At 41.2% G+C, this 13,915-nt stretch overlaps 1 protein-coding gene across 3 annotated transcripts in view; it reads right to left on the bottom strand.

The window, feature by feature from the left end:
• Window positions 1–13,915, bottom strand: part of DLG2 (discs large MAGUK scaffold protein 2) — a 1,098,948-nt gene that overhangs the window by 528,832 nt on the left and 556,201 nt on the right. The window lies entirely within an intron of this gene.

The raw sequence follows: 13,915 nt of genomic DNA on the forward strand, positions 1-13,915 counted from the left end.
GGATCCATAGGAGAATTTTATAGAATCATAGAACTGTCAGGGCTGGAAGGGACCTCAAGGATCATCTAGTTCCAACCATTTTGCCATGGGTAGAGGCTTCCACCACCTCCCTGGGCAACCTGTGCCAGTCTCTCACCACCCTCATGGGGAAGAACTTCCTATCATCCAATCTGAATCTACCCATTTCTAGTTTTGCTCCATCCCCCCCAGTCTATCACTCCCTGACACCCTAAAAAGTCCCTCCCCAGCTTTCTTGTAGGCATCTTTAAGGTACTGGAAGGCCACCATAAGGTCTCCTCAGAGCCTTCTCCTCTCCTGCAAAATCTGGGTCCTAGAAACCCATGCCATAGTTCCTAAACCATCATACTACTGCAGCTTCAGCATGAAACCACTCTCTAGAAAAGAATCTAGACTTCATTTCCACTAAATATAATATTGAAAACCACCATAAGTATTAAATGCTTTTATAAAGATAAATATTTAAGAGTATTTGGCTATGAATTATATTTTATTTGACCTTGACTAAGTTGAAAGCACATATTAAAACTCACAGTGAGTGCTAGATGTGAGCACTAGCACCTGGCTAACTGCCTTTGCTGTGAAAGCTGTTTCTATTTCAGTAAAATTTTATGCACAAAAGCGTTTTGCAGAATCTGATGTAGTGTGTTCTATACTTTTTTATACTCAAGCTTAATTACAAAAGCTTTTTCATAATAACAAATATTGTCCCAGGCAGAGAGTTTATTTAATAAATACGCTTATTATTTTCCTTAATGAAGGTAATGTTTAAAAATTGTAGGTAATCCCATTACAGTGTACTTCAATTATACAGCCCAGCTCCCCTACCCTCCTGCTGATAGAAGGCTACCTCATCTTAGCTTCCAATTATATACATTAAGTCCTTCCAAGACCACCTTCATTATTACACACAGCATGTTTAGCTCTATCAGAGAAAAGGCTGTAATTGGGAAAGAGTGAAATGCATTTTCCAGCAAGCCTAAGATAATCACAAGAAAAGTTAATTATATCAATTAAAATAGTCTTCTCTCCACTCAATAGATATGACCTATTTATACAGGGAAACACAACAGGACAGGTTCTGATCTTTGATAACTGGTGTTTCTACTCAAATCATTCTTACCAAAGAATCTGAGATAAAGCCAAGTTTTGGCTATAAGCTATCATAATGTAAATGAATGGCTAAAAAGACTATTGGATGAACCCAGGGCAATCCTCTCAGACTCAAACAGTAAAGTTTCACATACACACAGAAAATTAAGTTCTTGGATTAAACTTCCACTGCATAAAAGCAGAAAAGGTCTACTGACACAAGAGGACTACTGCCAGATGTCCTGGAAAATTATGAAATGAAAAATGGTAGATACAAGAAGTGAAATCTGCAGAGTTGCTGCAAATTGTTCATCTCAACCTCCAGAGGCAACTAGAAGCATTGACTTTACAGTTGTTACTTCAAGTCAGAGCTTTAAGTGTTGAATAAACCACTTCATGCGGCAAAACCCCAAACAGCATTAAAGACCACCATCAAATAGGAGGGTCACACATGCTATAACTGCAGAAGCCCAACCCACAGGTTATAGAAAGAGAGCAAGATCACAGTATCACAGTATCACCAAGGCTGGAAGAGGCCTCAAAGATCATCGAGTCCAACCTGTCACCACAGACCTCATGACTAGACCATGGCACCAAGTGCCACATCCAATCCCCTCTTGAACACCTATGATACGAAGCATCTCTCCTTATTAGCTGTGGCTGACAGTTAATTTGCCTTCCTGTGCACGCTGTACCTTGCTTTGACATTCAACTCGGTCAGCCACAGCCACTTCACCACCGTATAGACTGTGCTAAGTTTCCAACAGCCAGCCCATTCCCATATTTTCACAGCATCTAATTGTGACAGGGCAGCTATTTGCAACCCTAATTTTACTGTGCTGAGCTTTTTCCATCCCACCTCACAAGGACTTAATTCACAGTATCACAGTATCACAGTATCACAGTAACTAAGGTTGGAAGAGACCCCAAGGATCATCAAGTCCAACCTGTTCCAACAGACCTCACAACTAGATCATAGCACCAAGCGCCACGTCCAATCTCCCCTTGAACACCTCCAGGGACGGCGACTCCACCACCTCCCTGGGCAGCCCATTCCAATGACGAATGACTCGCTCAGTGAAGAACTTTTTCCTCACCTCGAGTCTAAACCTCCCCTGACACAACTTGAGACTGTGTCCCCTTGTTCTGGTGCTGGTTGCCTGGGAGAAGAGACCAACCCCCACCTGGCTACAACCACCCTTCAGGTAGTTGTAGAGGGCAATGAGGTCGCCTCTGATCCTTCTCTTCTCCAGGCTAAACAATCCCAGCTCCCTCAGCCTCTCCTCATAGGGCTTGTGCTCAAGGCCTCTCACCAGCCTTGTTGCCCTTCTCTGGACACGTTCAAGTGTCTCGATGTCCTTCCTAAACTGAGGGGCCCAGAACTGGACACAGTACTCAAGGTGTGGCCTAACCAATGCAGAGTACAGGGGCACAATGACCTCCCTGCTCCTGCTGGCCACACTATTCCTAATACAGGCCAGGATGCCATTGGCCTTCTTGGCCACCTGGGCACACTGCTGGCTCATGTTTAGGCGGGTGTCAATCAGCACCCCCAGGTCCCTCTCCGTTTGGCAGCTCTCCAGCCACTCTGACCCCAGCCTGTAGCTCTGCATGGGGTTGCCGTGGCCAAAGTGCAGCACCCGGCACTTAGACTTATTAAAAGCCATCCCATTGGACTCTGCCCATCTGTCCAGTCGGTCAAGGTCCCTCTGCAGAGCCTTTCTACCCTCTAACTGACTAACATCTGTTCCCAACTTGGTGTCATCTGCAAACTTGCTGATGACTGACTCAACCCCCTCATCCAGATCATCAATGAAGATGTTAAAGAGGATGGGGCCCAGCACTGATCCCTGGGGGACGCCACTGGTGACTGGCCGCCAGCCGGATGTGGCACCATTCACCACCACTCTCTGGGCTCGGCCCTCCAGCCAGTTCCTAACCCAGCACAGAGTGTTGTGGTCCAAACCACGAGCTGACAGCTTAGCCAGCAGTGGACTTAATTAGCCAGTGGACTTAATTAGACCATTCAAAGATTGAACATTTCCTAACGTGCTTGTTGTTGCTCTATGGCCACCATAAATAGAAATAATACAGTAGAGAGTATCACAGTATGTCCAGAATGCCACAGAAAAATTGCTTTAAGACAATGCTTTGCTTATGTCAGCTTCCTGCTTCTTTATCTTAAAAATTCCTAGCAATTTGCCCTATGAAATTTGTATAATAATTTGTGATATGACAGGAGAAGTCAAGTGCAAGTACAGTGCAGGTTAGAAAGCATTTTCAGCTGTTGCAGGGAAACTCTTCTTTTAGAACTTCCAACCTTTTAATTTCTTTTACCCTGATTTGATTTTTCCTTATCGCTTGGTGACTTTGCCAGAACATTGGGATTGCTGCCAAAGATGTTTACCTCGATTCTGTTTCCAGCCCTAAATTGGATTCCTTCTAAATACTAAATTAGATTATTAATCAGTTAAAATCTAAATCTTCATTATTAATTTACTAGAAACAATAGAGCAGCTTGTAAAACATTTATGCAGCGGTAAAGGGAGAACCACTTTGCAGGGATCATGACATGCTTAATTTACTACACAACTAAATATTTAATTACAAATGGTAGCGAAGCTGAAGGTGCTTAGTTGAAATTAAACAATCCTTTAAACAATAAAAGTCTTAGCTGTATTGTGGGCAGTAATGGTAAATTTCTAATAGGAGTGGAAGGAAATGCAATTTGTTTTTCTGTGGGGTTTGCCCTCAGTAGTTAAGTGAAGAATCATGTACTTGGCTCCCCAGTTTGCTCTTGGCTGAGAGGTCTGCTCCCCACGGTACTTTCAACAGAAATAAATCTTAAATGGCATTTTAAATTAATTGATAACACAATGTGCTTCATATGCCAGCTAAAATAAATAGAATTTGGTGGGAAAGCGCATTATATTCTCTATAGCAGGTTATTTTTGCATTTGCAATGTTACAGTCTTGATTCAATGCTTCCTTTCGAACAGTACCATCACTAAATAGAGTTATGGTATTTTAACTCTCTCATGAACATTTCCTTAATTCTTTGTTTCAGATTCAGTTTAAAATCTGCCAAATGTGATTTTTCTAATGCATTTGCATTTATACACACAGATTTGTGCAATGCAGGAAATGGCACACAGACCATTTCTAAAGCTGTCTCAGCATGGATCATAGAATCATAGAATTGTCAAGGTTGGAAGAGACCTCAAGGATCATCTAATTCCAACCCCCTTGCCATGGGCAGGGACACTTTCCATTGGATCAGGATGTCCAGAGCCACATCCAGCCTGGCCTTCAGAACCTCCAGGGATGAGGCTTCCACCACCTCCCTGGCAACCTGTGCCAGTGTCTCACCACCCTCACAGGGACCAACTTCTTTCTAACCTAAATCTAAATCTACCCATTTCTATTCTAAATCTTCCCTCCTCTAGTTTTGCTCCATTTCCTCAAGTCCTATCACTACCCAACATTCTAAAAACTCTTTCCCCAGCTTTCTGGTCAGTCCTGTTCAGACACTGGAAAGACACAATAAGTCTCCTTGGAGCCTTCTCTTCTCCAGGCTGATCTGTTCTTCCCAGTGTTGAACCTGAATGGCATATCTATTTAAGGATGAGCTTCCAAAACATATCATTAGGTCAATAAATGTAACTGAATGTTTCAGAAATTGTTAAATGTATAGCAAGATGGACAAGGAGGAGCTCTCAGATTCACAGAATGGTAGAGGTTGGACAGGAGCTCTGGGGATCAACCAGTCCAACCTCTCTTCTAAAGCTGGTTTACCTAGAGCAGGTTTCACAGTAATGTGTCCAGGCAGGTTTGGAAGTCTCCAGAGAAAGAGACTCCAAAACATCTCTGAGCAGCCAGTTTCAGTGTTCTTTTACCCTCCAAAGAAATAACTTTTCCCTTATGTTTAGGTGGAACTTCCTGTGTTCCAGTTAATGCCCTTTGACCCGAGCACAAGTGAAAAGAGAGTGTCCCCATCCTCTTGGAACCCATCCTTTAGCTATTTACAAGCACTGATGAGCTCCTCTCTCAGTCATCTTCTCTCAAGGCTCAGAAGCCCCAGGTCTCAGCCTTTCCACATAAGAGACATGCTTCAATCCCCTCATCGTCGCAGCCCTCCGCTGGACTCTCTCCAGTCCCTCCTCACTGGCTCAGATAGCGTGGCTTTCAGAGGAGGAAGGCAGGGGTGTTTTTTATCCTTGTGAACAAAGATGAATGTGAAGAATACAGAGATAGGCGGGAGGAAGTTAAAAGCACTAGGAGTGTATCCCATTTCAACAGGGAGGCTCATTCAGCAGAGTATTAGACCAAACAAAACAATGATCAGGCTATAAGCTTAGTTCTGAAAACAAAGAGTAGACACAAGATTGCTTTCACCTAATCTTAAACATCCATTTCAAAACAGTAAATTAATCCTTCTTAGCTGTCAAGCTGTTTTTATTAATAATATAGCAAATCCTGACCTTTTGCTGTTTTTATACAAGTACATGACAGTCTTGTCAAAAATAATTCACCTACAATCTTTACAAAAGTTGTCAACTAAGAAAACCACAGCTAACAGCTCACAGGAAAACAGCATCCTGATTAGAAAACGAATAAAACATCCTTCTGCACCTTCCTTGTGTCTCAGTTTCACAAACTTCTGGTTGCTCGCTATAACCATTCAAGACTCTAAACAGAGTAAAGAAGGATACACTTGGTATTGAGTCTCTCACTTCACTTCAGCACCTAAACTGTTATCCTAATGATATAGCCTTGCTTCTGGAGGTAACAGGTTTTCATCAGTCCATGATCAGTTTAGATGTTGCTGTGTAGAATATGGAAGAAGAAGGGAAGGAAGCCAGACAAATTGAAAAGAAGTCTGGGACTGAAGTACAGAGATTCTATGCAAAGTTTGCTGTTCAAGTCCAATTCCAATTGTGTAATGGGTTGGGGCAAACCCCCTCCCCACCACGCGCAGAAATAATGACTCAGACAAACTGATTGCAAAAGTAGTGGTTAATTTAAATAGAGAACAGTGAGTGTGCACAAAAGGAAACATGGTGACAAGAGAGAAACCAAAATAAACCCAGAAAGACCCCAAACCCCACCTGAGGGTGCACCCAAAACCCCCAGGGCTCCTCCTTCCCCCACCCCCATCTATTAGGCTGGTCTCAGCTGGCCAGATCTGAGACTGCCCATCCCCCTGTGGCCTTGGGCCCAATCAGGCCCATGGCCAGGAGATCTCTCCCCCAGTTACCAAGTCTCGGAGAGGGAAGGAAAGAGGAAGTGCCAGACCCCACCGCAAAATTTATAATGGTGCAAGGGATTGTGGTAGAAATACCTAACTTCCTGAGTCCACCCACTGGGCTGGACTTCTGGACACAGGAAACACCCCTGTAGCAGAGGGCACCCAGCCCAAACTACGACAAATTGAATAATGACCAAGTCATTGCATTGCTGAGCTTCACAAAAGGCATGTGATAGCCCCAGACTAGTTAATCAATTGGTAAACTAATAGAATAGCTGAACATAATGTATCGCTCATCATAGTGCTGGTATCACCACCCTTTGCCTCAGAAGAGCCAAGCTGTGCTTCACATATTTCTGTCTATCTAAAGGCTGTCCTTTCTGAACAGACATGCGATGGGAAATGTGGCAAACCTTGTGCTGCTGTTTTCTGAGGTATATGGAAGCTGTTGAGAAAAAGAGAGCTTCGGTCTTCGTAACAGTTTGAGTCCTTCCTGTGTTAGAAACTCCAGTACTACATGCACGAGCTAATCCCCTCATTCTTTCGAATGGTTCATCTGAAACTGTTGACATGTATTAAATCTATAAGCTTTCTCTGACATGCCTCAACATTCTAAGTAGTGTACAGCAGAGGAATTATTTTTGCACCATAAAATAAACTGTGCCTCCTTTAAAACGAACTGTCTTGAGAACCATATTACATGACAATAATTCTAAGCGTTACTAAAGCTGTTTGCACACACACATCTTTGGCAGGATGCCTTCCAGAGGGAGGAAGGTACACACATACCAGCTGTAATGGCCCACATAGTATAATAAACACATGTGAAGTATAATTTGATAATCTACCTTCAGGAACTAGTGAGGGAATTCTCATCTCGGTTTTCTCCAGGGACTCTAATGCCAAAGGACAGATTGTTTCTTGTCGGAGCCTCAAGCTGATCGCTATTTGCAAACATAGCGAGTGATGCCGAACGCGGTTCAGAGCATAAAGCAAACAACTATTTCAGTGTGCCGTTTTGCATTGCACATGCAGGCCAGGAAGTAACTTAAAAAAAATAATAAAAAAATCACACGCATGTCAGAAGAGACATTTTCATAATATACTTGAACACTGCATAAAAATGCAAAGAAATAAAGCAATACTAGTAACACAACAAGCTCCTTGTGAATTAAACAGTATGTTCACAAAGTTACACACTGGCATTTAAAACAAAGTGGTGTGCAATGTAGAGCAAACGTGGAAAATCCAACTAAATTTTGTATCACAGCAGATATACTACTTTTTAAAAACAAAACAAAGGAAGAAGGAAATGAGAGATCACCTACTGAAGGAAAACAAGTCAAAAAAGGGATTGAGAAAAAAAAATCTTCCAAAAACTAGGGTAGCTTGTAGGCAATGATAATAAACCAACTTCTTCATTAGAAGCAGGTCCAAACTGATTCCATTTAAGTCACAGCATGAGTGCTGAGAGTAGCAATTAATGCAGCGATCAGTGTGGCAGTTGTTTCCTGAATGCCTTCCTGTCTATTTTGGGTTTGGTTTAAAGCAAATAAGAAATTTAACTGGGAAAGTTACTTAGCCTGCTTCTAAGATGATCACAGCAGTAGCTGAATCAGTAAAGGAAAAGCTGGTTTAGGTGGCATTCTGTAGACACCTATGGATCACGAACTAGGACTTTGTTGTATCTGGCAGGCAAATAGATACAGCAATGTGTGTACCAGAATGGCAACGCGTGGGGGAAAGAGGCACCACCAATGTATGGCAGCCACCTAAGATTAATTTAGTCTTCTTAGATTACATTTGAAAGCAAGCAAGCAAATATCCTGTTTTTTACAAAGAGCTTACCCACAGTTCATTAACAGGTGATCCTTTAATGAACAAAACCCAGCTGAAACAAGAATACCACTTATTGCTCATTAGCTGCTACAAGTAGGTGCTGGGTGTGTGCAGATGGAATGGGCGAGAAAAACAACAGCAAAATTCCTCACAGAAGAAAAAAAAATATTAGAAATTAAAGACTCCAAGGGATTAACTTCAGTAGTCTCCTGCTCATCAGTATCTTCTTTTAAAATACCACTCTTGCATTTTTTTCTCAATTTTATTATTATTATTATGGTGATTGGTAGGTGGAAGTGAGCTATAAGCATAATAAATCTCTACTTAAGCAGCTTGTCGCTACTATTGCATATTAGTCACAGCACATATGGGACTAGAGTGAACTGCAAACATAAAAATGAAGGGAAAAGAAAAAGATGTGAGTAGTTACAAGTTTCTGTATTAAATCTCAGTATAAGAAAATGTCTTAGAATTCCAACTGTGCTGCAGCAAAGCTCTGGAAACTGGAAGATACACATATTTTATTCTCCACAGTTGTGTGTGAAGACAAGATCTCTCCATGAAAGGGTAAAATAGAGCACTTACAAAGTCCATTTGAAAAGATTCCTCCAGGGATCTGAAATTGCTCTGGCATCTGCTCAAGCAGGGAGTTCTACAAATAAGTGACGTGCTTTTGTCATCCCATTGACTGTGGTGAGCGTGGGCCTTCCTCTGCCCAAACACAATCAAAATGATCTGCCTGTTCTTACAGTGTGTGGCAGCTACAGGAGATGTCCCTTAAGGAAGCAGACATTTCACCTTTAGCCGAGGCAGTAACTACACCTGCAAGCTTTATCAATTCATCACAGCCCCAGTGGACTGGAATAATTTGGTAAGCTCTTGCTTGAATGAGAGCTCTTCTTAGGAAGTCTAAGGTCTATCTGGAAATATTGAAGGAAAGAAAATGTTTATCTTCAAAAAAAGTCTTTAAAAAGAATATAATAAAAGTGTGTTTATCTGGTATTCCGGTTTCAGATTTTCTGTTCTGTGGTGTGAGTAACCACTGTTTCAAGTGAATTTATTTTTCAAAGTTAATTGCTGGGCATCTACTTGCAAACAAAGTAAAAATTAAAGGAATGGATTGCCTAGAGCAGCCCACTCTGCAATTAGTTGCATTAAAATAGAGAAGAGAACGCGCGAGATCATCCCATGTCATCCTGACACGAAGAGTTAACTGTTGCAATTGCCAGGACACATTCAGAAAAATGATTAACAAGGCCTGCATTTGCAGACAACTGCTGCTGGTTACATTTCCCAGCTTTACTAACCCCTTAAGGCAAATTCTCCTTTTTGTAATTGTTTCCTTGTAGGAGGACAGTCTACCAAGGATATTGAATTTACCCAAAACAACTCTAAAACCAGGGCACACAGAATGAAAAGCTGTCTGCTGCATAATGTTCTGCTTATCTACTGTGCACTACATTGCATTTGAAACTACACACTCAAAATTTTACTGCTCAGTTTGTGAGTGTTGCTTCTTGGGAGCGTTGATTTTCATTTTTATTTACAACTGGGAGTCCAGAGACTGCATGCTGTTTGTACCATTGTACATGAACTCATTTTTGAAAGTTAAATTGCTTCTGCCTTAACTTACAAAAATATTAAATGAGTTAAACTAAACTGATAAAGTACACCTCCTGGGGTGAAGCCGATGTATTTTCAAATACAGGACATCAGTTCTTAGAACCGATAACACCATAAGAGCACTTTGGCATCTGAAAGCTGGGATAGAATTCTAACGACATTTTTCTGTCAAGGATGGTGAAAGTCAATGCATTTGAACACTTTGAATGGGCCCTGTTGCTTTCCTTCCAAAAACAATGCTGCTTGAAAAATGGTTGTTATCTTTAGATATAAAAACTCAACCACGTGACTAATTGCAACTGTAACAGCCTTTATATTTTGGGTCTCATGATTGAAACACATTCCACTTCTGAACAAGCAGCTTCCCCACTGAAATTAAATGATAAGGAGGTGACTTTGGCAAGTCTTTCCCCACTTTTGGTTTTGTACCTTGAAATCTAAATTTTATCAGTATAGTGAAGCATTATCAGCTTTTTTCACACTGCTTTAGCTCACCCTCTCTGATCAACATGATTAATTGCTCAGTTACTTTTCTGTACCTCTTCCAATCATTAGGAGTGCTTATTTTTATAGCATAACCACATGCAGTTAATATCTCTTGATTTCTCTTTGATTGTGGTTTAATGGGAAAAGTCCAGCACATCAATCTTTGGCTTAAGTTCTTGTGGTTCTGATGCTCAAAGGGCTATATTTGTTCTCATAACAATAATTCTTTCATGTGACACAGCATTTCCACAACTTTTATAAAACAGGTAAGAGCAGAGCAACTTGGAAAAGACTTCAGTGATTTTCAGGCAATATTAGTGGCAGTATTCCCTGTACACTTAATCTCTTCCTACTTGAGGGCAAGGGTAACACTAGCAAGCAAGCCAAGACAACCAGGTTGAGATAGAATTTGTAGTTAACACCTACAACATATGCCAGAAGGAGTTTATGACCCAGTCTAATAAAACCAATAAAGAGACTTTGATGTACTTGAGTTTGCCCTGGCAAAAAGAAAAAAAAGGGGAAAAAAAACCCAACCAACCCAAAATTACAAACAACTAATAGGCATTATCCCATTTCACTTGTGTAGATAAGAGGATTTAGCCAGGACTGGTTGGGGAAAAAAAAAAAAGGTTTAAGGTTTTTCAACATATTTTGTTCTATTTCTGAGTGAAAGTAAGGCTTTTCAAGATATTAAAAAATTATGACTCAAAGCTAGTAGTGAGCACTGCTTAACTAGAAAGCACTGTTATCATCGTGCTTCACCCGATGCTCATGAAAGTCTTTTCCCAACAAATTCTATGATCCCATGACCTAGGGCTTCCATCCATACAGTTCTTTCCTGATGTCTTCTCTACTCTCCAGAAGACATTCTAACAGCAAGAGTTCATGAAGCCTGTGATCTACCAGGAATTCCTTAAGCTGTGTGTGGGAGTCAGTGAAACAGTGCTCTGGCACACGGTGTTACTCATACAGCCACAGCCTTGAAGGAAATGCCAGGCAGGAGGGGAAGCAAGGACTGACAATGCAGGCCAGGAAAATCAGCGCTGGCACTCAACAGCAGGTATGGGTTAGGGATATAAGTAAAAGAGGCCAAGGAGCCACCAGAAGTCTCAGTGAGAACCTTAATAAATGGATCATTTCTGAGCTACCTATGGGCATTGTCAAGTTATTATCACTAGTATCCTGGGGGTCTGTGCCCTTAATATGCCACAAGGTCCAGCTTCTCCTTTTGGTCTCCTAACTATTTGCCACTTAATAACACCTTTTACCTTTTCCATTTCACCAAGCCCCAAACACAGTTTCTTCAGCACAGGCCAAATTCTAGCTCCTGAGAGACCCTAGTCCCTGGTCTGCAACTCTGCAGGGCTCACAGTGTCAAGAACAAGTATGTCCCACACATTTTGAGACAATTTGTATGCCAGCTCTTCCAGAGCAAGGACTGCCATATTCAGCTATAGGGAGGTATGGGGAGATGGCAAGTATGAAGATGGGAAGTCCAGCTTTGGAAAGCATAGGGAGCTCTGGAGATGCTGGAGACCAAACTGACCCATGCTGACAAAACCAAACGACCACATGCAGATATGGAACACACACAAATGGGGCACCTCACAACTGTTCCACAAGGGACTGTCCCCATCATCAACCTTTCCCTTGCCTCTGTGTGCAAACCCTGGTACTGAATGCTCTGCTTAACACCTTGGAAATTCTGCTTCACCACATGGTCACCTAGGAGATCCAAGTCCTCTCTTTGCATGGTTAAAGCCCGAAGTTCTGGTATTTTAAGGTACTACTATGTAAGGTTCTGCATATGTGTGTGTGCACACACGAGCCCATGCTATAACACTCTTCTATCAAGCCCTCCCCCAGTTTTCTTCCTGGTCCTAAGAAAACAAATTCCTGTTTCTTAGAAATACTGCTTTAAAAAAATAAAAGAAAGCCTTGCACTAATTCAAAGCAGCTAAGCATCATAGAAAAATCTGGCGTGGCACCGCACTCTTCTGATCCTTGCTATGCAGATTTTAACTGCAAGAAGCTCTTTCTGCATACATAGGGTATTACAATTTATTGCTGTGTGTTATTGTCTCCAAAAGCACACTAAAAACCCAATGTTTAATTCAAATTGTGCACTCGCAGGAAAAGCTCATTATACTCCCAGAAAAAAAGGGAAATATGTAAGTTAGCAGTGAATAACAAGTTGGTTATTCAACCATTGGAGGAAAAACCAAAAAGACAAAACCAAAACAAGACCCAAAGCTATGCAGTTAAATATTATTTCTCATGTACTTTCGATAGACCAGTTTACAGATCTGTGTGCTCCTGTGGTAAGGTGTTGCACTGAAGATGTCAGTGTTGATCAGCTTCCAATCATCAATAGCACTTACTGAAACAGCACCCTGCTAGGAATGGCATTTTTTCTCTTTGCTGGAGTACTCCATTGATTTATGCAAAACATATTATTAAATTAAATCATTGCAGTGAGCCCTGACTGTGAAAGAAAGCTCCAAGAAAGGCATTTTATTTTTGATATAAGACAATAAGTAAACAATTTACAAGATGCTTTCTTGCAGGCTTACTGTCTCTTGCCAAAAATAGAATTCTCTTGCCAATGTGCCAATAGCATACTCCAGAAATGTTCAGAATAAAGCTTTTCTCTTAAAAAAATGAGGGATGGCTTCAAAGCTTCAGCAGCACAGACCTCAGTTGGCTGTGATTATACTGAAAGTGCTACAGAGCCGAACAAGTAGCATTATGATAGGTTTCTACAGAAATATTTCACATACCTTAAGACAAAGACAAAATTTGTAAAGCCTTAGTCTGTGTTACAAGACTTCTTAGTGAATACTCTGACACTCTCTTATGGCATTTTTCAAAGGCTGTTGGAATCATCTACAAACATACATGCCTTAAACAACCCATAGTAAGTCTGCTTTGAAAGCTGCTGAGTGAGCCCCACTGTGTCAGGGGTGGAATATGTCCACTCATCCTGCCTCTGTCATCTCGGAGGATGCCTGAAAGCAAATGTTCCTCTGGAGGGAGCCCCTCAGGACTGAGAAAGATCCAGTCTGCAACTTTTTTTTCCTCCCATAGCAACACACAAACAGCAAGAGAGTTTATATGATGCCCTCTTTGCCGAAATACGACTAAAGAGAAGGAAAGTTTGTGGGTCCCATGCATAGCTAACTGCACTTCTAGTCTCCCATAGGCATACAATGTGAAATAAATAAAACAATGACTTAAATGTTTACATTTCAAAATTTCCACACAGCATCTTTTCAATCCCTGGAATTTCTGCAGAAAAAGCAAATCCTTGCCCACTCTCCCTTCCCTAATCGTGAATAAAATGCGTTTTTGCTATACAGAGGGATTTGGGATAATTATGTAGTGGATTGGCGGCTGCATAACATAGCAGAAGCTATATCAAAGAAATAATAGAGCAATCCAGTTATAAATTCTTAGTCTACATCAAAGACAGCAAGGAAAAGAGGAAGGGGTCATTATCAGACTAATTTGGAAACTTTTTAACATTGCATTTCAGTTTTTTACCCCAATATAATGCTGAGTTTATAAAAGATGAATTGGTCCCATTTTAAAAGTGTTTTGTATGTT

Source organism: Dryobates pubescens, chromosome 10 (assembly GCF_014839835.1).
Source record: "Dryobates pubescens isolate bDryPub1 chromosome 10, bDryPub1.pri, whole genome shotgun sequence".
Classification (NCBI taxonomy): Eukaryota; Metazoa; Chordata; class Aves; order Piciformes; family Picidae; genus Dryobates; species Dryobates pubescens.